Source organism: Gymnodraco acuticeps, unplaced genomic scaffold (assembly GCF_902827175.1).
Source record: "Gymnodraco acuticeps unplaced genomic scaffold, fGymAcu1.1, whole genome shotgun sequence".
Taxonomy (NCBI): Eukaryota; Metazoa; Chordata; class Actinopteri; order Perciformes; family Bathydraconidae; genus Gymnodraco; species Gymnodraco acuticeps.
Genome location: NW_022992101.1, coordinates 225,874 through 252,246, shown reverse-complemented (window position 1 = coordinate 252,246; position 26,373 = coordinate 225,874). Strand labels below are relative to the sequence as shown.

Here is a 26,373-nt window from a genome sequence, read left to right as displayed (position 1 = left end):
TCCCATCTCCTTTAAATATACAGGACAGTGAAGAGGCATCCACTGTGGGCATATACTGTATGTATTCCAATAGGGGGGTGAAGACACTGGACACTATGATGACATAGGGATTTCAAAGGACTTATCATTCTGGACAACATTGGATCTGTAGGGAGAGATTGTGCAATGATTCAGGGAGTCATCCATGCACTGAACTTAGCTAACCCAAAACTACTTGGATACTACGAATTTGTTCGGAACGTGCTCTTGCAAATGATGGTGAACGGCTTTCCTCCAAAGTCCTTGGAATGGAGAACAAAATAAATCCTGGCCTGGATATCTTCCTGTGCTTTACAAACTGCTGCCATTCAAACATTCAGAAGAGGGTGCAATGAAACAACATGACACCAGTACAGATAGTGCCGTCTTTGCTCCACACTGATCTTATGATATTACAAAGAAAGTTAAACTAAAATAAAACGTTTTGAGAGAAATATGAAACAAGACACCGACACAGAACATGTCTTCTATGCCTTGACCATGCCGTGGTTCCAGCTGCTGTAGAACTAAATGATATTACATTGCAGTTTTGGGGGCCTCAGACGTTCCCCTGCGTCAGCCAATAAGGCAGCGGAAAAGACAAGTGATGCTTCAACCTCTATTGTAAATCAAGTTGGTATTTCTCAAAGAATTTAACAAAGAAGAATGTTCACTTTCCATTTTAATTTAATCTGCATGTGCAGAACAAAATAATAATTATACATTCAGTATAATCACACCACTCCAGATGTGGCACTTACAGATGCGGCACTTACAGATGGGATGTTAGAAACAAAACTGGACAAACCGTGGAAAAATTGTTTGGATCAACAGAAATAGTTTTTATTTGCATGACAATTAACTCAACAGCACCGTTTAGAGCAAACTGCAGGCATTAACCCTTTTCATTCACTTTGTAAGTGTGTTCTCCAGTAGTGCTACAGAAGAGGTAACGGGTGCTTTACTAAAGGTTCCTTTTCATAACTGAACATCCCATCAGGTCAAACATATAAATCAGGTAGAGGCTTCCTGCGAGGTGCCACCTGCTCCCCAGGAGAGATCAACATCACTTGCCCATTATCGGCCGTGGCATCAGGCGCCATTTGTGGTTGAGATTGTCAAACGACCCTGCTGAGTGACAAACACCACACAAGTGTTTCTTTATGTAAAACACCCACAGGTTTCATGGAATGTTCTCTTTACTGGAAAGCTGAGCAGGTGAGTCTCTACTTTGGGCCTGTGCTCAATGTTGTTTCAATCGTTTCCAATGAGGAGAGTGGGTATGACACCAAAATATTTTCAGTACGTTTCAGAAGAAAGCTGGTGACATCACAGTAGAAGCTTGTTTTAGTTTTTTTTTAGCTTGTGTCTTTGAGACATTACAAAGACCAAAGGCCCATTTATTTGAGCAGATGGTCTGAGAAGATCCTGGATGTTGCTGCCAGTGAGTGTTGTGCTTCTGTCGCCTTGCTCTGCGGCTGTCAGACTGAGAGCTGAAGCTCCTTCATTCCAAATATGAGAGCAAGAATCTTCTCGTGGAAGTACATAGTAAAAAACTATTGAAACAAATATATTGTAGCACAAACCCGTTATAAAATCCAAAGGGTCGATGCTAGTCCGTCACACAACAGCGGTGATGAGTTGTCCAGATACAGTTGTGAAATTGACAATTTCAAATAAACGCTGTGATTTTTTTTTGGTATGGAACGCCAGGAGTAGGCTCTCCTTATTGTCCGGCCATGCTCCTTTTTGACAGAAGATGCTCCATGTGGCCACTCCTCCTGCTCAGCTGAGGGCCTCGGGGCAGGGCTGCAGGGCCCTCAGGATGTGCTCCAGGCTCCACTGCTCCTCCTGCAGGGCGTGCTCCTCCAGGGTGAACTGGCCCTGCTTGGTCCGGGTTAGCTCCTTCAAATGAGCACATGACGACAGAGCTGCAGCACACAGGGACACACACAGGTGTTAGCAGGGCTGGTTTCTGATTGATTAGTCAACTACATCACTCCTGTTCTGAAGTCTTTCCACTGGCTTCCTGTGTGTCAAAGAATAGATTTCAAAATACTGCTGCTGGTTTATAAAGCACTGAATGGTTTAGGCCCAAAATACATTTCTGATCTGCTAAATGATGAAGCATCCAGAACTCTCAGGTCTTCAGGGACTGGTCAGCTTTCTGTCCCCAGAGTCAGAGCTAAACATGGAGAAGCAGCGTTCAGTTATTATGCTCCAAATATCTGGAACAAACTCCCAGAAACCTGCAGGTCCGCTGCAACTCTGACTACTTTTAAATCCAGGCTGAAGACTTTTCTTTTTGTCGCTGCTTTTAATTGAACTATTCCTATCTTATACTGCACTGTAACTTGTATTCATATATATTTTTTTATGTTTATTTTATTATCTTTTACTGTTCAGTGTGCGAAAAAGTACACGTCCCACCGTCCGGGACGTGTACTTTACAATATCGGACAAGTAGATCTTTCAATTGACTTGTCTTTTCGGCCTGATTTATTGACAAATTATTGATACATTCAGTTTACAAAAGGCAGAACTCATTCGCAAATTGTACGTGTCCGCCATTGTTCGTTTAGAAATGTTAGTTTCGGTTCTGCTTGTCGATTCCTAAGGAAATGCATCTCGCCGCTTTCTGTACAGTTAGACGGGGCGGGGCGGGACGTGTAGCACAGTAGCAGGGTTGGGAAGCAAAACTCGGTTCCGAGTAGGAACAAATAACAATTGTCCGGTACCGGGATTAAGTTGTGAGGACAGGAGGCGAGGCCGAGCCCCGCGGACTGCAGCTCTCTCTATGCTCCGTATCAGCTGATCGCTGCACGGTGCAGCTCAGCGTCTCTCTCTCTCTCTCTTTCTACACACAGTGGATCCGCTGCCCGTTTAACAGCCTCATCTTTGTCAAACTTTCTCATGTTCTTTCTCTAACACGTAATGAAGGTTATTAAGCGTTTTAACTCCTGTGTTGTTAATATGGACCGCCATTTCCTTTATGAAGTGAAGCAGCCTCCCTGTCTGTGTCCTCGCGCTGTCCTCACATCCCCGGACCCCCAGACTCAGAGGAGCACAGGGATGTCAGTATTGTTTATGAAGCAGGGTATAGAAAGTACATTATTGAAATGAAAATACTATTTATTTACTTTTACAAACAGTGAGCAGCTGGGCAGCTGTAGCATGTGTATTGCAGGAAATGTGTAAGCGTATTTGAGTTGTAGAAAAGCGCTAGGCCTATAGGCTATACATCTAATGTGTCATTATTATTATTATTAGGTTATGTCCTATGTGTTGGACATGTGTGGTTGGACTTTGTCTCACAGGCAGGTTGCAGTGTAACATCAGAGGACACTGGGCCAATTGTACATTCTCAAACTGCACCACTTAGAACTAACTAAACAATGCAGAGATTATTTTTATATAATTGTATTCAATAACCGTAATAAATTCAACAGTATGAAGTGATTTGTAAATAGGAATACAGATTTGACTTAATCTTTTCATAAATATATTTTTCTCCCAGTTTCACTTATTTTGACCCTCTCATTGAACCGGAATCGAGAACCAAAAATAACCGGAATAGAAAAGCAGAACCGGAATCGTTCAAATCCAAACGATACCCAACCCTATGTGTGATGCAGTAAAATCTTACCGCTCACTTACGTTAGCGGTGTCGTAAAAACCGTGGGAAAATGTAAAATACGATGACGAAGAAGAAGATTCCAGTGGCCCCAATTTTTGTCCATTCTGGACAAGTGAAAAATGTATTCGGACAAGTAAATTGCCAAACTCACTTGTCCATGGACAAGTACTCTCTAAAAACTTTTTCTCACACTGCTGTTTTTAAATGCCATTTTCTTAATGTCTTTCCTTTTTGTAAAGCACTTTGAATTGCCTTGTGTTGAAAGGTGCTATATAAATAAACTTGCCTTGAGGAGTAAATGATTCAATCTCACCTTTTCCCAGGTCATCCACCAAACTTCTGACATAAAATCCACCACCGCACTCAATATCTGTCAGAGAAACAACATATGGGAAATACAAAAATGGAAAAATAAGGAAATGACATTAGATAACAAAGTCATAAGTCAGTATTGCGGAGATGAAGAGAGCGTGTGCTGACTCAGGGTGAAGAGCGGGGCGGTGAACTCCTGCAGGGTCAGGTGGTACACGGTGACAGCCCGCGCTGGTTTTGGCCTCCACCTTGTGGCCCTTCTTCAGCAGGGACAGACAGGCGCTGGCCGTCCTTCTTCAGTGCAGAGTAGCTGGGATGACAAAATGTATAAATTCGCATCATGCTGAAGGGATGAGCTGCAATTAGAACATATCAAATACACATTTTAAAATCTTTTCAACTAGTATACGAAGCTCTGAATGGTCTAGCATCCTTTATGTCCTCTATCGGTTATATCCCTGATCAAACCCTAAGGTCCCTCTGCAGCAGGCTTTCAAATATTCCCCCAAATTCCCCCCCAAAAACACCTAACCTGAAATCTATACGAGGGTGAAACAGCTGGAAACGTACTTTGATCAATAACGATCTGTATTTATTATATAGGGCCTTTGTTTTGCATTTATATTTCTAAATGCATAGTATTTCTTAATTGTGTCTTCTTTCCGTCTTGGTTTACGTGAGGATATCTATTGTTTTTAATTCTTCTGCTTCCCCATTACTTTTGGGGAATTATGTTTGTATTATGTAAACGTTGCTGCATGTGTGATAATGTATTTTAGCCTCCGTCTTAAATGAATGTGTATTTTCTGTTGCAAAAAAGTGCTGGCAAATAAAGTTTATGACTATTTACAGAGTATATGTAGCTACATGAAGGGATCCTGCTTGTGGCAGGGAGGTATCTCAGTTTCACAATACAAAATCTAAAGTGTGACCTCTAGAGGCTGCGAGGTTCACATCTATTCTTCTGATGGTTTGATCTATTCTTAGAGACTACGCAGAGTTCAAAACACTCATTGCTCCTATCAAAATCTGAAATTATATTTCTGTGGAATCTTGAATATCTTTAGCAGCATTTTACACAGGAAATTAAGTCCTGTTTACATAAAAAATAATAGGGGCAATTTATTTGAATGCCGATGTACATTTAAATGAATTTTTTTTTAAAAATACTTGGTAAGTAAAGTAAATGTTGGCCGAGAGAGTTGTGCCACTAGGTCAACATAGTATAGGCACATAGTCAATAGGTGTGTCTTTGTTTTAGTACAACATTAATGTGTAAATATGTTTATGTCTTATCTATAAGACAGTAGTCCAGACTCTAGAGTCCAGTCTCAATTTTTTTCTTAGGGGGACACTTAAATTATATCATGACGTATTGCATATAAGGCTCTGCAGCAATGCAACATTTATTACATCTGCTTCACGTTCAGTTTTTCTCCAGTGATAAGAAAAACTCATGAAGGGGTCTATGGTGGCTACATGACTTAGGGAGCATGAACATGAAGGGTCTATTGTGGCTACATGACTTTAGGAGCAGGAACAGGAAGGGTCTATGGTGGCTACATGACTTTAGGAGCAGGAACATGAAGGGTCTATATGGTGGCTACATGACTTTAGGAGCATGAACATGACGGGTATATGGTGCTACTATGACTTTAGTGAGCAGGAATGAAGGGATCTATGGTGGACTTACATGACTTTAGGAGCATGAAATGAAGGGCTATGGTGGCTACATGACTTTAGGAGCAGGAACATGAAGGGTCTATGGTGGCTACATGACTTTAGGAGCAGGAACATGAAGGGTCTATGGTGGCTACATGACGTTAGGAGCATGAACATGAAGGGTCTATGTTGGCTACATGACTTTAGGAGCAGGAACATGAAGGTCTATGGTGGCTACATGACTTTAGGAGCAGGAACATGAAGGGTCTATGGTGGCTACATGACTTTAGGAGCATGAACATGAAGGGTCTATGGTGGCTACATGACTTTAGGAGCATGAACATGAATGGTCTATGGTGGCTACATTGACTTTAGGAGCAGGAACATGAAGGGTCTATGGTGGCTACATGACTTTGGAGCATGAACATGAAGGGTCTATGGTGGCTACATGACTTAGGAGCAGAACATGAGGGTATATGGTGGCTACATGACTTTAGGAGCAGGAACATGAAGGGTCTATGGTGGCTACATGACTTTAGGAGCATGAACATGAAGGGTCTATGGTGGCTACATGACTTTAGGAGCATGAACATGAAGGGTCTATGGTGGCTACATGACTTTAGGAGCATGAACATGAAGGGTCTATGGTGGCTACATGACTTTAGGAGCATGAACATGAAGGGTCTATGGTGGCTACATGATTTAGGAGCATGAACATGAAGGGTCTATGGTGGCTACATGACTTTAGGAGCAGGAACATGAAGGGTCTATGGTGGCTACATGACTTTAGGAGCAGGAACATGAAGGGTCTATGGTGGCTACATGACTTTAGGAGCATGAACATGAAGGGTCTATGGTGGCTACATGACTTTAGGAGCAGGAACATGAAGGGTCTATGGTGGCTACATGACTTTAGGAGCAGGAACATGAAGGGTCTATGGTGGCTACATGACTTTAGGAGCAGGAACATGAAGGGTCTATGGTGGCTACATGACTTTAGGAGCAGGAACATGAAGGGTCTATGGTGGCTACATGACTTAGGAGCAGGGAACATGAAGGGTCTATGGTGGCTACATGACTTTAGGAGCAGGAACATGAAGGGTCTATGGTGGCTACATGACTTTAGGTGCAGGAACATGAAGGGTCTATGGTGGCTACATGACTTTAGGCAGTGCAGACTTAGGAACATGAAGGGTCTATGGTGGCTACATGACTTTAGGAGCAGGAACATGAAGGGTCTATGGTGGCTACATGACTTTAGGAGCATGAACATGAAGGGTCTATGGTGGCTACATGACTTTAGGAGCAGGAACATGAAGGGTCCTATGGTGGCTACATGACTTTAGGAGCAGGAGGACATGAAGGGTCTATGGTGGCTACATGACTTTAGGAGCCAGAGGAACATGAGGGTCTATGGTGGCTACATGACTTTAGGAGCATGAATATGAAGGGTCTATGGTGGCTACAGACTTTAGGAGCAGGGAACATGAAGGGTCTATGGTGGCTACATGACTTTAGGAGCAGGAACATGAAGGGTCTATGGGTGCTACATGACTTTAGGAGCAGGACACATGAAGGGTCTATGGTGGCTACATGACTTAGGAGCATGATATAGAAGCGGGTCTATGGTGGCTACATGACTTTAGGAGCAGGACATGAAGGGTCTATGGTTGGCTACATGACTTTAGGAGCAGGAACATGAAGGGTCTATGGTGGCTAATGACTTTAGGAGCAGGAACATGAAGGGTCTATGGTGGCTACATGACTTTAGGAGCAGGAACATGAAGGGTCTCTGGTGGCTACATGACTTAGGAGCAGGAACATGAAGGGTCTATGGTGGCTACATGGACTTAGGAGCATGGAATCTGAACAGTGAATGGCATTTCTTTCGTCTCATTAGATCAGCAGGTTGAACCCCAGTTTACGCTAACATTTACAAATGTAACTGCTGTGACTACATCTTCTCAGATAGGAGGCTTCACTCACAGTGGAGGAACTTGCATGATGTCACCAGTGAACGTTTTCAGTTTCTCCTCAACTTCCAACCTGGTTACGTGTTCTGTGGACAAACATCTTATAAACATATTTCACTGTTATATGAAAAGTGCAAAAAGGGGGGATGGATAACAACACAAATAGACTGTTGAATTGGGATAACTGCTCCTTTGAAATTATTATACATAAATCAAATCAATATTTACCAAAGTCTTTCTCCATCACCGCACGGCCCAGGTGGCATCAAGAGTGGTCTGTTGCTTTGCCCAGTTGCCCCACAGCAACATATTTCTGAAAACCAAACTATCACTATTAAACATTTCATGCTACTCATTCTAAATACCTCATATTAGGTCAAAAGGTATGCCGCTAGTTAACCCCAGTTTATCTTTATTTTGGTATAATATACCTATAATATCTTTATATAAAATGATATGAATATCTGGTAGGGTTTTAAATAACTTTTCACTAGGGATGGGTATCGTATTTTTCTATACTCTTATCAATCAATCAATGTTTATTTATATAGCCCAATATCACAAATGTTACATATGTCTGTGGACTTCACAGTTTGTACAAAATATCAGTATGACAATACGACACCCTCTGTCCTTAGACCCTCACATCGTACAAGGAAAAACTTCTGGAGAAAACCCAGTTTTAAAGGGAAAAATGGGAGAAACCTCAGGGAGAGCAACAGAGGAGGGATCCCTCTTCCAGGACGGACAGACGTGAAATAGATGCCGTGTGTAAATTGAAAAGATAATACATTTGCAACATAGGTAGTCCAAATGTTTGGAAATGCATGTGTGTATAATAGGAAGATGAATCCATGAGGATATCCATCCAGGACTTATGATCCAGGACCACAGCCACGACTCAAGATCCAGGGCTCGCGATGCAGGACTGCAGGATCATCCATGACTCCGGATCCCGGCGTATACAGACACCAAAAAGAAAGACATTTGGGGAAGCTGGGTTAATCGGAACATGAGAGTACACAGGTATAGACAGAGAGAAGGAAGAAGTAAGATGTCCCCCGACAAACTAAGCCTATATCAGCAAAACTAGGGGCTGAATCTAATCAGCCCTAACTATAAGCTTTATCAAAAAGGAAGGTCTTAAGCGCACTCTTAAAAACGGATAGGGTGTCTGCCGCCCGAACACAAACTGGAAGCTGATTCCCACAAATGTGGAGCTTGATAAGAAAAGGCGCTGGCTCCAATTGTACTTTTAGAGACTCTAGGAACAACCAACAACCCTGCATTCTTGGAACGCAATGCCCCCTAGTGAGTTCTTTAAGGTAAGATGGCGCCTGCCCATTAAGGGCTTTGTAGGCGAAGAAGAAGAATTTTAAATTCTATCCTGTTTTTCTATAGGGAGCCAGTGTAAGGCAGCCAGAACAGGAGTAATGTGGTCCTTTTCCTAACGGTACGTTCCACACAGCAGCTTTTCAAAATCTTGAAAATCTTGGAGCTGGGCGTGTCTGAAAGCTTTGGGATTTTTTGCGAGCAACGCGACCAACAACCAATCACATGAATCTCCCAGCACCCCGACATACAAAGCAAAAAACCCCGGGGATTTTATGCGAGCAATATATATATAAACTCCCCCAAACAGGCGAAAACCTACCAGTTTCACCCACTGTCTCTGCCACCTCCCTCCATGCTCTGGTTCCTCCGGTTTGTATCCCGTAATAGTTCTGGTCGTAAAGAACCGGGTGATTTGCTACGGTAATTTCTCATTTGGAATATGAGGAAATGAGTCTGGTTCTCCCTGCTTACACGCGGATTGATTGGCTAGCGCTCTTCTACCGTCAGATTTGCATAAACAAGGGATTTGATTGGCTGACGCTTCCAGCTCAGCTTCAAAAGTAGAACATTGCTCAACTTTTGAATCCTGAAAATCCTGGAAAATCCTCGCTTCGCTCCCTCACAATGCAGTTCGGCGCGAAAAGCGAGGCAAAGTGACGTCATCCCCATTCAAAGTCAATGGGGCAGAGAAGCGTTGGAAGATTTGTTTAAAGCTGCTGTGTGGACGTACCGTAACTCTGGTTAGTACACGAGCTGCAGCATTTTGAATCAGCTGAAGCGACTTGACTGACTTCTTGGTACACCCTGATAATAAAGAGTTACAATAATCCAGCCTTGAAGTAACAAATGCAATGGACTAGTTTCTCTGCATCGTTTTGAGGCAAGATATGCCTGATTTTTGCAATGGAAGTAGATGGAAGTAGGCGGTCCTTGAAATTGATTTTATGTGGGCGTTAAAGGATAAATCCTGATCAAATATAACACCAAGATTCCTTACAGTCTCACTGGAGGCCAAATTAATGCCATCCATAGTTACTATATCTTTAGATAATTTGTTTCGTGGATTATTCGGGCCAAGTACAATAACTTCAGTTTTGGTCGTGTTTAACATCAAAAGGTTTAAGGTCATCCACGTTTTTAAGTCCTTAAGGCAGTCTTGAATTTTATTTAGATGATTAATTTCATCAGGCTTGATTGATAAATATAGTTGAGTATCACCCGCATAACAATGAAAGTTTACAGAATGATTCCTTATAATATTGCCTAACGGAAGCATATATAATGTGAACAAAATAGGTCAGACCACTGAGCCCTGTGGCACTCCATGGCTAACTTTAGTTTGCGTGGAAGATTCATCGTTGACACGTACAAACTGAGAGCGTTCAGATAGATAGGACCTAAACCAGTCTAAAGCAGTTCCCTGTATGCCAACTAAGTGCTCTAGTCTTTGCAATAGGATATCATGGGTCGATAGTATCAAATGCAAGCACTGAGATCGAGCAAAAACAAGAATAGAGACACGTCCTTGTCAGAGGCTATTAGAATGTCATTTGTGACTTTAACCAGAGCTGTCTCCGTGCTATGATGTGTTCTATAGCCAGACTGAAAATCTTCAAATAAATCATTGTTTTTTAAGTAATCACACAACTGTTTTGCGACTGCTTTCTCAGTCAGTCAAGTCGCTTCAGCTGATTCAAAATGCTGCAGCTTGTGTACTAACCAGAGTTAGGAAAAGGGACCACATTACTCCTGTTCTGGCTGCCTTACACTGGCTCCCTATAGAACACAGGATAGAATTTAAATTCTTCTTCTCGCCTACAAAGCCCTTAATGGCCAGGCACCATCTCACTTTAAAGAACTCATTATACCCTACTGTCCTACTAGGGCATTGCGTTCCAAGAATGCAGGGTTGTTGGTTGTTCCTAGAGTCTCTACAAGTACAATGGGAGCCAGAGCCTTTCTTATCAAGCTCCACATTTGTGGAATCAGCTTCCAGTTTGTGTTCGGACGGCAGACACCCTATCCGTTTTTAAGAGTGCGCTTAAGACCTTCCTTTTTGATAAAGCTTATAGTTAGGGCTGATTAGATTCAGCCCCTAGTTTTGCTGATATAGGCTTAGTTTGTCGGGGGACATCTTACTTCTTCCTTCTCTCTGTCTATACCTGTGTACTCTCATGTTCCGATTAACCCAGCTTCCCCAAATTTCTTTCTTTTTGGTGTCTATATACGCCGGGATCCGGAGTCATGGATGATCCTGCGGTCCTGTGTCCTGCATCGCGAGCCCTGATCTTGAGTCGTGGCTGTGGTCCTGGAACATAGGTCCTGGATGGATATCCTCGTGGATTCATCTTCCTATTATACACACATGCATTTCCCAACATTTGGACTACCTATGTTGCAAATGTATTATCTTTTCAATTTACACACGGCATCTATTGCACGTCTGTCCGTCCTGGGAGAGGGATCCCTCCTCTGTTGCTCTCCCTGAGGTTTCTCCCATTTTTCCCTTTAAACTGTGGGTTTTCTCTGGAAGTTTTTCCTTGTACGATGTGAGGGTCTAAGGACAGAGGGTGTCGTATTGTCATACTGATATTCTGTACACACTGTGAAGACCACTGAGACAAATGTAACATTTGTGATATTGGGCTATATAAATAAACATTGATTGATTGATTGATTGATTGATTGCTGAACCATACATTGAAACGTTGACCTTTAACAGCATTCAAATGCAGTTTTCCAATTCACAATGACATCTGTAAGTTTAACTGGTTTATAAAGCATTCAATGAAAGGCCAAATTATTATAGGTGTAGGAGCTCACATTAATACACTGTCAGTGTTAATAAACTAAAAAAAGACAAGGCAATGTGCCTGCAAGACTCCACTCAGGTAAACAAAACATATTACCCGTGCGCAGCAGCTAACCTGCCTTCGAGCCTTCGTTAACCCCTAGTTTCCACCGGGTCCGTCTGCGCCGTGTTACGGCTGCGCCGCGGTTTTTGGTCCGGCCTCCGCGTCATACCCTACCAGGAGCGTTTCAGAAGCGTTTCAGAAGCGGAGCGTCTTGCCTGCCGGCTCGCAGTTTTTGTTGATTTGGGCATATTTCCTGGACAGGCTACTCTGTGCAGACAAAGTCAATAATAATTGTAATATCCCAGTTATAAACGACATGAATCAAAGATGTGTTGCTGTATTTTAGTGGTAAAAGTGCATTCATCATCATAATTATTCTATATATATATATATATATAATTTACACAGTGCCTGTAAACCGGAGGAGAACGCTGGCATTTCTCCTCATACTTGAAAGACTACGGAGGGATAGGGTCTGCAAAATTAGTTTGTGTGTGTGTATATATATATATATATATATATATATATATATATATATATATATATATATATATATGCTCTGAACGTTCCACTTCTTGCCTGCCTGCCGACATTACCTTACGGCTGCGTCGCGTCAGAAATAGGATTCATCCTAATTTTAGAAGAGCCCTGCGCCGAGACGCTTCTGAGCCGTAACACGCCGCGTGTGGTGGAATAGCACCCATTGACTAGGGATAGACCGATATTGCTTTTTCAAGGCCGATACCGATTATTAGTAATCAAGGAGACCGATAACCGATATTTGGAACCGATATACATTTGCAATAAAATCAGAAAATCTTGGTGTCAAAATGTAGAATAACACAAACTCCAACACAACACAACTTCTTTGAAATGCATTTAAGCATATATTATGTTTAATTAACTTTTAAACATCTTACAACTGGTTTCCTCTCTGTGCCCTTTTCTTTAGTGCAGCCATCTGCAATGAGTTAGAGAGATACAAGAAGTGGGGCTGCAGGCTGACATGCTTAACTAACAAGAATGCTTAATTTATTATATCTGTCTATCTAGCATAAAATCCCAATAAGCTGCTAGCAACTGCAAAACACTAGTGCTAGCTAATGTTTTGCAAAATATTAAAAGTGAGGCTATTAGACCTAACGTTAGTCTAGTACAGTGGTTCCCAAACGGTGTGCCGCGGCACACTGGTGTGCCGTGAGGCAAGTCCGGGTGTGCCGTGGGATTTTGTGACAACCATACGTTATTATTGCAATATACAACTACACAAAAATAATTATTTTTTTATTTACTATATCAGTAGGCTACTTTGTAGGTTTATATGTACGTAATCTGCGTGACTTGCGCGTCCACATCTCCACGTGCAGTGCTGCATAAACATGGCTGAGTCAGCGATAACTTTCGAGGGGTGGAGGTATGCCCATTATTTTGAGTTCGTCCGAAGAATAGACAGGAATGTGACGGTGAGGTGCAAACTGTGTCCAGGCCAGAAGCTGTTATCCACTGCTGGAAACACCACGTCAAACCTCAACAAACACCTGCAAAGAACACATGCTAAGGTGAAGCTACCGCACACGCTATTTGTTGTTTGTTTATATCACGTAGTCTGTTCTTCTTCTCTGTCTTCCGGTTGTTGCCTGTTTTGAATGACAAATACACACTACTGCCGCCTGCTGGTAAGGAAAGTTATTGCCACTCACGCGCAGTTAGTACGTGCTCGGCGAGTAAAGTAACGAGTTACTTTATGTAGATAGTAACGAAGTAGTGTAATATATTACTTTTTAAAAAAAAGTAATATGTAATATATTACATTTTTTTAGTAACGACCCCATCTCGAGTTGGCGTTCTCTACTCTGATTTACATGAAGAACAACCGGAGGTCACGGCTCTCTGTTGAACAGGACTTGCGAGTGGCCCTCTCCTCAGATATGACATGTGGGGTACCTCAAGGCTCCATCTTGGGGCCTCTTCTCTTTAACGTCTACATGCTACCACTGGCTCAGATAATGAAAAACAACAAAATAAGTTACCATAGCTATGCAGATGACACACAAATCTACGTAACAATTTCACCAGGAGACTATGCTCCAATTCAAACACTGAGTAAGTGCATTGAACAAATCAATGACTGGATGTGTCAGAACTTTCTCCAATTAAACAAAAATAAAACTGAGGTAATGGTTTTTGGAGCAAAGTCAGAACGTATAAAAGTGAGCGCTGAGCTTCAGTGTGCAATGTTCAAAACAACAGATAAAGCCAGAAATCTAGGTGTAGTCGTGGACTCTGACCTGAGTTTCAACAGTCACATTAAAACAGTTACTAAATCAGCCTACTATCACCTAAAGAATATATCTAGGATTAAAAGACTAATGTCACAGCAGGATTTGGAAAAACTTGTCCATGCTTTTATCTTCAGTAGACTGGACTACTGCAATGGTGTCTTCAAAGGTCTCACTAAAAAATCTATTAGGAAGCTGCAGCTGATTCAGAACGCCGCTGCTCGAGTCCTCACTAACACTAAGAAAGTGGATCACATCACTCCTGTTCTGAAGTCTTTACACTGGCTTCCTGTGTGTCAAAGAATAGATTTCAAAATACTGCTGCTGGTTTATAAAGCACTGAATGGTTTAGGCCCAAATTACATTTCTGACCTCCTGCTAAATTATGAACCATCCAGATCTCTCAGGTCTTCAGGGACTGGTCAGCTTTCTGTCCCCAGAGTCAAAACTAAACATGGTAAAGCAGCGTTCAGTTATTATGCTCCAAATATCTGGAACAAACTCCCTGAAACCTGCCGGTCCGCTGCAACTCTGACTACTTTTAAATCCAGGCTGAAGACTTTTCTTTTTGTCGCTGCTTTTAATTGAACTATTCATATCTTAGACTGCACTGTAACTTTTATCCATGTATTTTTTCTTTGAATGTTTTACATTTAAACGTAATTAATTTCTCCATGACATTGATGAGAGGGACTGCTCGAAAGTAGGATATTTGGGATATCCATCGTAGCCAGGGTTTACGATCAGTTTTTAGGTGAGTTGTACTGAGGAACAAGTATCACAGCACCGACGGGTGAAAAATAGTGTTTAGGTAACACGGGGTGTTCAGGTAACACTTAAAGAATTTGTTATGGAACGCAAAGCAGAGTAGGGGGCTAGTACACCCTCCTGAGGGTCCGATTGTGGATGTAATGCGAGCATAACATGGTGAAAACAATCAGTCTAAATTAACAATCGGGACGGAAATTTTCGGATTTCCAAAGGGAGGTTCTGTGAATAAATAAAAAATCAAGAACCGAAATAATTGAACTATTCATATCTTAGACTGCACTGTAACTTTTATCTTTTAATGTTTATTTTATTAGCTTTTCTTTTTAATGACTGATTTTAAATGCCATTTTCTTAATGTCTTTCGTTTTTTGTTTTTCTTTTAATGTTTCTTTTATTATCTTTTACTGTTTTTAAATGCCTTTGTCTGAATGTCTTTCATTTTTGTAAAGCACCTTGAATTGCCTGGTGCTGAAAGGTGCTATATAAATAAACTTGCCTTGCCTTGCCTCAGTGCCACCAAGGATTCAAAAATTCTGCGCGCCCCGACAGGCACATGTATCTCACTAATTTGTAAGTCGGCAAAATATTTACAATAGCACATGTTTCAATGCTGATTGCTGAAATGTTACATTTATAATTTGTAGTTCAGGACCATGAACAATGCAGCTTCCTTGCATTGACAGTTCTCTGTGCTGAATTTCTGCTGAGTTTCCTTTGCCTCATTTTTTATTTTGTGACCTGTCTGGTTTAAATGAGTGTGTTGCTGCTTTGATGAAGCCTAATTTAATAAAGTTTCAAATTAATTTCTGAAATATTTCGTTAATAAATATTTCATGAGTAATATAGTTGTCTTGTCACATTTTATTTGGCATTAGTAAATAATTATGCACATTTACAGATATGTTACATGATATGAGTGATAACACGTGTTATAAGGGCTATTTTGCAAAATAGGTGTGCCTTGAGATTTTTACTTGTCCTTTGGTGTGCCTTGGGCACAAAAAGTTTGGGAACCACTGGTCTAGTAGACTCACTTCTAATATTTTGCTAAACATTTGCTAGATACATGTTGGCTAGCTAATGAGCTTCACATATCAACCTGAAAAACTGCGAGGCTCCACTTACACACGGCGCGGCTGAAGCCCACGAAAACGGCAACTATAGTTGCCGACAGTTTAGTATTTTTAAAATACAGTTACATTTGTCCCGCAAATCGTATCAGGTTGCACTGAGGAGGACGTTGTTAGCGTGCTACTGCTAGCACTATTAGCACTAGCAGTATTGCTAGCAGCCACATTGTTTAGGCTGTCAAATACGCTGCACCGTTTTAGATTCAATGAGTGTCTCCTTTGCAAATGCTTCATTAAGTTGCTTTGTGTTTCCCACAGAATTTGATTCTATTTGTGGGGGCACCACAGATAACGGGAGTAACATCGTCAAAGCTGTGAGCCTCAATAAGTGGAAAAGACTGCAATGTTTTGGCCACCGGCTGCACCTCGCAATTGGTGAGTAGGCTATCTGTCTGCCTGTTTTATTTTTTTAATATCAGCGATGTTACAACCATACTTGTCAACCCTCCCGATTTTCGCGGGAGGCTCCCGATTTCATTGCCCTCTCCCGGTTTCCTCCCGGGGTCATATTTCTCCCGCATTTCTGACATAATCAGATTTACTCAGTACTGTTTCCACTCGGACTTTAATACAGCTACACCATTGTTTGGTTTCCATGGTAGCGCGTCTCTTTAGTAGCGCGCGCAACTGAGGGTGAGTAAAATATATCACAGAAAACAGAACAAGAATCGACAACTCTACCCTCTGCTCACTCCTGTCCTGTATTTAATACAGGACCAGCCCACACATATGCTCCATCAAGGATGGTGCTACAGGCCGCAAGGCAGTGCACTTACAACTACAATAAGCATGTTAATGTTAATCTAATACAACTCCGGCGATCCACCCCCCCCGCGGTGGTTTTGAAATGCTCCCGATTTTGGCACAAAACCTGTAGATAAGCAGTTAGTACTGACTGCAGACATGACACAATCTTGCACAAAATACAGCTATTTTTTTTGTATATAGTTTTTGACCAAACCAGTTGACATCATGCACTGGTTTGTTGATTTAAAAGAAATGATGCACTTTGATTTAAAATGTCTAAAAAGCCCTTTTATTTATGTTACATTAAAATGTCCAGTGACATGCACAAAGAGTGCACTTTAATTTATTATTGCACTTTCAATATGTTTTGATATGTATAAGGGTTTCTGCGCTTTTTCATTGAGCTCTGTTTTTGCCCATAGAAATAGGCAACAGTATGTATGTAGGCCTACATTTATTTTAATATGTATTGAATAAATACTATTTAGTTCAACTCAACTTTATGATTTACCGCACATTTGTCTCATTATTTTATATTCCCTTTTTTCTAAGTATATATTTTTTGTGTGTTGGTTAAAATCGTTTTAATAGAAACCACTAATGAAGACAGTATAAATAACAATGGTTTAATGCAGACATATGTTGCAGGGACTACTAGAATCATCATACTGGCGTGACTGTAAACATCAAGGGGTTAAATTAAAAAAAATTATGTGTTTTAGAGGACATTTCAGAATATCGCGATATATATCGTGTATCGCGATATAGTCAGTAAATATCGCGATATAATTTAGAGACCATATCGCCCAGCCCTAATTCCAAAGCGACTTACAATGACCAATTACAGGGACATTCTCCCTGGAGTAACCGAGGGCTAAGTGCCTTACTCAAGGGCACACTAGTAGTGGTGTTCCAGGCAGGATTTGAACTCGCAACCTTCTGATCATCAGCCCACCTCACTATCCATTAGACCAGTGGTTCTCAAACTTTTTTCAATCATGTACCCCCTTTGAAAAAAAGATTCAGCCATGTACCCCCTGATCAGCACAAACACAATTTGTTAGGGGAAAAATGCCTATATAAAGAGGTACAGTACAGCGCTGCACCATCAGTGTCTGATTTATTAAAACAACAACATTGTAACTGAGAAACACTTAATTGCTACATTTCAAATGTTTACAATCCATCACTAAATTCACGGCAAACCAATTTTAACATCATGCAATAACACTGAGACGACATTAGCTGCATTGAACTGATCTTTTTAATAAGTTGTATTTACAATGTAGTGAAACATGGGCTTGTGCTTCACTGAGGATCTTTGTCATGCTGACAGGGAGGCCACTGCAGTTATTACACTTCACGTTTTGAAATATGTGTAACTCTGTTCATATAAAACCCACACTGCTCAAAACTTCCTTACTTTTCCTAAAATATATTTATTTATTTATTTTGGGGCGTGGGGAATGAAGAGAAAAAAATATATGAGCATTTTATGAGCATGGGATTTTGACCCCTCCTAAACATATGCATAATGCTGCGCTATACTTTGCGGCCACACGCCGTTGCCAAGCAACGCTTATTGTTTAGGTGTCCTTTGATAAGCAGGCAGTCATATGATTAACTAGAACTAGCTAGATCTGATATTTGGACATAAACGCGAGTGAAGTCTAACCGGACGAGAGAGGGATCAGAGATCAGATCAGCTGCTGCTGACGGAGAACACGCAGCTCTGCATGATCACAGCTCCGCCGCTGTGACGGACCGTTGAGTGGATCAAAATTAAATACACTAAGAGTTAGACCTAACACACTTAGCTAGTTTATCTACTCTGGAACTAGCTAAACTAGCTATAAATATATTTATTCTTTACTGTCGGGTCACTTATTACAGGTTCAGCGAGCTGCACGAGTCTGACGGGCTGTCAGGAGAGGGAGAGGAAAAGAGAGCACCCCGTTTATTGTTCCCATGTTATTATCCAGAATTACTGTAAACCTTTGAATAAAGTAGTTAATCTACTATTAGTAGTTTGTTTAAATGCATTACTTATGTTTTTTTTTTTTCATTAACATAAAATAAATCTCACGTACCCCCTGCAGTACTCCAACGTTTTTTTTTTTATGAGATCCATTTGTGGCAGACGATATTTAATTGTGGCAGCCCGTCACAAATAAATCAATGTATGGGAAAGTTGCTTGTGTTACCCCCTTTACAAGCAACTAATTGAATACATAGATTGCACCTTGCACTATCGCCACTACATTTTTTAAAGCGCACCCAGACCTTGGATCGCTTCGCTCTGTCCGCTATGCCTGCGGGAGTCTCACAACAATAATAAGAGCGCTGTTGAGAGAGATGACGAGTGGCATTTACAGTGGCCAATCAGAGGGGTCTCAAACCGGATACATCACGCGGGACGAGGGTTCCCAACCAACCAGAATGGTTTAAAGTTAAACTAAGGAAGTAGACGTAACACATATACCGATAGCAGCATCGTCCAGCGGCTTAACGGTATACCGATACCGTCCAATCAGGTACCGGTATTGACTTAGTACCGGTTCTCGATACCCATCCCTACTTTTCACAGTAATAGTAGAGTTTGTTATCTAAAGTTATGCAATAAAACCATCTTAAAACATTCTGACTTTTCCTGACTATCATATCATACGTTTGTTTTTTGTGGTAACAGAATCACAATAAACTAAAAATGAAAAATTGTTGCTTAAAAGCAAGTATTATTCTAAAAACAATGTTGAGATCCACGAGCCTTATTGATTTGAGGGTATGAAATACAGAATAATAACAGAATCCTCCAAATAGAAACACACAGTGTGTTTAAACTGAACAATTGCCCAATTGTGTTATGAAGCTCTTCAAAGCATTGTTCAATTCATACATTGACTTGAAACATTTGCATAAGTGTAGGTGAACTCACCTTAAGAAGCCAGCCAACATCATAGTGGAGCATCTTTGTCCCGTTCCCAACCCCAACCACTGCAGGGGACAGAGACACAGTTAGCAACACTGTCTGCAGGGGACAGAGACACAGTTAGCAACACTGTCTGCAGGGGACAGAGACACAGTTAGCAACACTGTCTGCAGGGGACAGAGACACAGTTAGCAACACTGTCTGCAGGGGACAGAGACACAGTTAGCAAACACTGTCTGCAGGGGGACAGAGACCACAGTTAGCAACAACTGTCTGCAGGGGACAGAGAACACATTTAGCAACACTGTCTGCAGGGGACAGAGACACAGTTAGCAACACTGTCTGCAGAGGACAGAGACACAGTTAGCAACACTGTCTGCAGGGGACAGAGACACAGTTAGCAACACCTGTCCTGCAGGAGGACGAGACACAGTTAGCAACACTGTCTGCAGGGAAGAGACAGACAGGAGACAACAGTTAGCAACACTGTCTGCAGGGGACAGAGACACAGTTAGCAACACTGTCTGCAGGGGACAGAGACACAGTTTAGCAACACTGGTCTGCAGGGGACAGAGACAACAGTTAGCAACACTGTCTGCAGGGGACAGAGACACAGTTAGCAACACTGTCTGCAGGGACAGAGACACAGTTAGCAACACTGTCTGCAGGGGACAGAGACACAGTTAGCAACACTGTCTGCAGGGGACAGAGACACAGTTAGCAACACACTGTCTGCAGGGGACAGAGACACAGTTAGCAACACTGTCTGCAGGGGACAGAGACCAGTTAGCAACACTGTCTGCAGAGGGACAGAGACACAGTTAGCAACACTGTCTGCAGGGGACAGAGACACAGTTAGCAACACTGTCTGCAGGGGACAGAGACACAGTTAGCAACACTGTCTGCAGGGGACAGAGACACAGTTAGCAACACTGTCTGCAGGGGACAGAGACACAGTTAGCAACACTGTCTGCAGGGGACAGAGACACAGTTAGCAACACTGTCTGCAGAGGACAGAGACACAGTTAGCAACACTGTCTGCAGGGGACAGAGACACAGTTAGCAACACTGTCTGCAGGGGACAGAGACACAGTTAGCAACACTGTCTGCAGGGGACAGAGACACAGTTAGCAACACTGTCTGCAGGGGACAGAGACACAGTTAGCAACACTGTCTGCAGGGGACAGAGACACAGTTAGCAACACTGTCTGCAGAGGGACAGAGACCACAGTTAGCAACACTGTCTGCAGGGGACAGAGACACAGTTAGCTTAGCAACACTGTCTGCAGGGACAGAGACACAGTGTTAGCAACACTGTCTGCAGGGGACAGAGACACAGTTAGCAACACTGTCTGCAGGGGACAGAGACACAGTTAGCAACACTGTCTGCAGAGGACAGAGACACAGTAGCAACACTGTCTGCAGAGGACAGAGACACAGTTAGCAACACTGTCTGCAGGGGACAGAGACACAGTTAGCAACACTGTCTGCAGAGGACAGAGACACAGTTAGCAACACTGTCTGCAGAGGACAGAGACACAGTTAGCAACACTGTCTGCAGGGACAGAGACACAGTTAGCAAACACTGTCTGCAGGGGACAGGACACAGTTAGCAACACTGTCTGCAGGGGACAGAGACACAGTTAGCAACACTGTCTGCAGGGGACAGAGACACAGTTAGCAACACTGTCTGCAGGGACAGAGACCACATTAGCAACACTGTTGCAGAGGACAGAGACACAGTTAGCAACACTGTCTGCAGGGGACAGAGACACAGTTAGCAAACACTGTCTGCAGAGGACAGAGACAAAGTTAGCAACACTGTCTGCAGGGACAGAGACACAGTTAGCACCACTGTCTGCAGGGGACAGAGACCACAGTTAGCAAACACGTCTGCAGGGGACAGAGACACAGTTAGCAACACTGTCTGCAGGGGACAGAGGACACAGTTAGCAACACTGTCTGCAGGGGAGACAGAGACACAGTTAGTTCAACACTGTCTGCATGGGGACAGAGACACAGTTAGCAACACTGTCTGCAGGGGACAGAGACACAGTTAGCAAACACTGTCCTGCAGGGGACAGAGACACAGTTAGCAACACTGTCTGCAGGGGGACAGAGACACAGTTAGCAACACTGTCTGCAGGGGACAGAGACACAGTTAGCAACACTGTCTGCAGGGGACAGAGACACAGTTAGCAACACTGTCTGCAGGGGACAGAGACACAGTTAGCAACACTGTCTGCAGGGGGACAGAGACACAGTAGCAACACTGTCTGCAGAGGACAGAGACACAGTTAGCAACACTGTCTGCAGGGGACAGAGACACAGTTAGCAACACTGTCTGCAGAGGACAGAGACACAGTTAGCAACACTGTCCTGCAGGGGACAGAGACACAGTTAGCAACACTGTCTGCAGGGGACAGAGACACAGTTAGCAACACTGTCTGCAGGGGACAGAGACACAGTTAGCAACACTGTCTGCGAGGACAGAGACACAGTTAGCAACACTGTCTGCAGGGACAGAGACACAGTTAGTAACACTGTCTGCAGGGGACAGAGACACAGTTAGCAACACTGTCTGCAGGGGACAGAGACCAGTTAGCAACACGTGTCTGCAGGGACAGAGACACAGTTAGCACACTGTCTGCAGGGGACAGAGACACAGTTAGCAACATGTCTGCAGGGGACAGAGACACAGTTAGCAACACTGTCTGCAGGGACAGAGACACAGTTAGCAACACTGTCTGCAGGGGACAGAGACACAGTTAGCAACACTGTCTGCAGGGGACAGAGACACAGTTAGCAACACTGTCTGCAGGGTGCCAGAGGACACAGTTTAGCAACACTGTCTGCAGGGGACAGAGACACAGTTAGCAACACTGTCTGCCAGGGGACAGAGACACAGTTAGCAACACTGTCTGCAGGGGACAGAGACACAGTTAGCAACACTGTCTGCAGAGGACAGAGACACAGTTAGCAACACTGTCTGCAGAGGGACAGAGACACAGTTAGCAACACTGTCTGCAGAGGGACAGAGACACAGTTAGCAACACTGTCTGCAGGGGACAGAGACACAGTTAGCAACACTGTTCTGCAGGGACAGAGACACAGTTAGCAACACTGTCTGCAGGGGACAGAGACACAGTTAGCAACACTGTCTGCAGTGGACAGAGACACAGTTAGCAACACTGTCTGCAGGGGACAGAGACACAGTTAGCAACACTGTCTGCAGGGGACAGAGACACAGTTAGCAACACTGTCTGCAGGGGACAGAGACACAGTTAGCAACACTGTCTGCAGGGGACAGAGACACAGTTAGCAACACTGTCTGCAGGGGACAAGAGACACAGTTAGCAACACTGTCTGCAGGGGACAGAGACACAGTTAGCAACACTGTCTGCAGGGGACAGAGACACAGTTAGCAACACTGTCTGCAGGGGACAGAGACAGTGTTCCACTACACCCACCCTGATGGTTGCACGCATTTTACAGCCTTACCAGGCTCTGGGAATATGTTACCTATTGTATTACATCCCAGCCATGCTTTCAGAGGAGACTGGTGCTGTCCAAATTCAGGAGGAGGAGCAACCAAAAATAATTATAATTTTGTATTAATCTGCCACACGTTTGGCCTTTAAAGCAATTACAAAGTCCATCCCAAGTTCAAAGTCTAACATAATTTCTTCAAAAATATATATATATGTTAGTATTTTTGTGTAGTACAGTCATGGACCAAAACCTACTTCTCTTCAAATTAAGAACTCTTTCCTTATTCCAAAACTAAGGTCTAATTCCTGAAACCGACCCATAGACATTGAATTGGGAAACATGAGAAAGAGGACACAAGAGTATATTACATTTATATTGTTATTATCATCAGAACAATATGGCTTTGTTGATGGTATCAATCAGTTATGTTCAACGTATGCCTTTCCTCAAATTGCATAATATGCTTCACATGGTTGTTTAATCTTCTAACTTGTGTACCACCTTGTACACTGTACTTTGATATGGTCATGCCAATTGAGCTTCTCTGAATTTGAGTAGCTCAGTCACAGATATTGATTGCAACTTTCCAGGCAATGAAAATAACAATTTAGAAGTCCTCATTTAGGTGGCAATCCTCTTTAATAACCAACATATATATTATGCACTTGGAGAACTATAACAAAGTACATCAGTATTTCCTTCCATGTTGAGTGTAGGTGGAAATCTCTTGTGCTCCACTACAACCATGACTGTAACACAACCAGAGGCAGAATGACAACAGTCGCACGTGGAGCAACATTCTGTGATGTAACTGGGACGACCTCTTACCGAGAACCCCACAAGCGTTGCTGTCCAGCGTCCCGCCGTGCCCCATCTTCAGGCTCTGCTTCTTCCTCTTCCGCGGGTTTTCGACACCAGCCTCTGGAAGACACATGAAAACAAACCGCTTCACTATCAGTTTCAACAGACATACAGTCCCTGTATACCCAGATTCCCACCTCTGTGGAATTACCCCTGAGTAAAACTTCTTTGAGAGAGTTCAGCACGTCTGCTGAAGTCGGCCCTTGTTTTTTATATATCGCAAACAATCCATTTAAAGCCTGTAGTTTAGTTAAGGAACTATTGCTGCTGATGATGATTCCTGCCATGCTTCGTCTTCTTCTACTTCTTCTTCTACTTCTTCTTCTACTTCTTCTTCTACTTCTTCTTCTACTTCTTCTTCTTCTTCTACTTCTACTTCTTCTTCTACGGTTTATGGTTCAGTTACCAGCTGCGAACCGTTCGCCCTCTGCTGGTGCATCATTATTTCTTGTTTGGGCTCCAAGCCGAAACAGCGTTGTTGTTGTTTTTATCAGAGGTGGAAGAAGTACTCAGATTATTTACTTACAAGTAAAAAAAGTATCAGCATAAAAAATCCATTATGCAAAATGAGGAATTTAAGTAAATAATATTATTTGTTGGTGTATTAATGTTAATGTAATTTATAATAATATATAATAATGTCTGTCGATTTGAATGTTATATTAATCAGATAAATCTGCAAAGTAACTATAACAAAATAGTTACCTCCGTTTTACCTCAGTTCAGTAGGCCCTACTTGAGTAAATGTATGTTGTTACATTACACCACTAGTTTTTATTATATAACATCATATTAAAATATCGCTTATTAAGGTTGATTAAGTTAAACCTAAATTAAATACGTTTAATTTAGAGAAATGGAAAAGGCTCACGTTATCAAAACTACATTGACCAAGATGCTTTGCGCCGATGTACACTTCCTGGTTACTTTGTCGCTTGGCTTCCTTTGCCTGTCAGCTGTGCTGTCTACAACAACAATAACTGCCAGGAAGATACTGGAAGATACTTGTGCTGCAGTCTCTGAGGTTTGTGAGGGTTTTACCTGAAGATGACTTTGTTATTTATTTAGCTAAACTCCCACAGGCTTCCGTAGTTTACAGGACGGTTATCCGTTTGAAAGCGCTGCACGAGTCTGCTTTTACTCGCTCCCGACACTCTCATTCAACATTTGGCAATTCAAGTGTACTTGCTTATCTCCACGATGCAGCTATTGTATAATAAAAAATAATACATTTTCTAAAACTATGGAAGCAATATGTCAGTTCGGCTCGCACATTAGGATGTATTCCATTCAGTGTTGTGCGTTTTTGTTATGTGGACTTCCTTCCGACTACTATCAAAAATAACAGTCAAAGCACTTCTTAAAGTTTGAATTCATATTAAGTTATGATCTTAGGTCAGATATTGCCGAACTGATGAGGTGGGTGTAGGGTGCATTGTAATTGTTACGTTACAGCAGTGGTTCTCAAACTTTTTCTGTCAGGCCCCCCTTTACTGCGGTCAACTCAGCCATCTCTCACATTTGCTTGGTCAAATGAGCAGTTCTTCATTTTCGAGTGCGCGATTTATAGCGCCTTTACGGTAATCGCTGAGAAGCGGCACTAACGCAAGAGTAAAAGAATGCATGTTTTTTCTGCTTCATGCGATACAAATTATTTTTACCATAAGTTCTTAAAAAATCTAACACTGTTTGACTCAGTCCTAGTTTGACTGCTACCAACAATAAAATGAAGTACTTTTACTGTCTTTTTTCTGGGTAATACTCTCAAATTCCCCTCCTGAGAACAAAATCATGCAACTTCTGCTATATTTGATGAGATCAAATGATTTTCAGCCATACATCCTTAATAAAAGTGATACTGTTGGTCGGACTCAGTACTTGTTAGACTACTACCATAAGTAGGCTACAATCAAGTACTTTTACTGTGTACTTTTGAGTAATCCCCTGTCAAACTCCCCTCCCGAGTACAATAATTCATGTATTTGCTATATTTGATGAGGGATAAAATGATTCTTAGCCATAAGTTCTTAATACAATTGGTAGTGTTGGACTCAGTACTACTTGGACTACTCCCACAAGTACAATCAAGTACTTTTACTGTGTACTTTTTGAGTAGTCCCCTGTCAAACTCCCCTCCAGAGTACAATAATGCATGTTTTCTGCCATCTTTGATGATTATTGTACTCTGGAGGGGAGTTTGACAGAGTATTACTCAAATAGTAGCTACACAGTAAAAGTACTTGATTGTTTGATTGATTGATTGAAAAGTTTATTAACAGCTTGTATATTGGGTACAGTACAGTACAGCTCTTGTATTTGTGGTAGTAGTCTAATATGTACTGAGTCCAACAGTACCAATTTTATTAAGAACT

At 42.2% G+C, this 26,373-nt stretch overlaps 1 protein-coding gene and 1 pseudogene across 1 annotated transcript in view; one reads left to right on the top strand and one right to left on the bottom strand.

Moving 5' to 3' along the window:
* Positions 1 to 687: 687 nt before the first annotated feature.
* Positions 688 to 24,327, bottom strand: LOC117537677 (annotated as a pseudogene).
* A 581-nt stretch (positions 24,328 to 24,908) lies between these two features.
* lrrc45 (leucine rich repeat containing 45) overlaps positions 24,909 to 26,373 on the top strand; it is a gene marked incomplete in the record, with an annotated part of 38,525 nt that continues 37,060 nt past the window's right edge. Inside the window, 1 exon segment of the mRNA XM_034202982.1 lies at positions 24,909 to 25,025.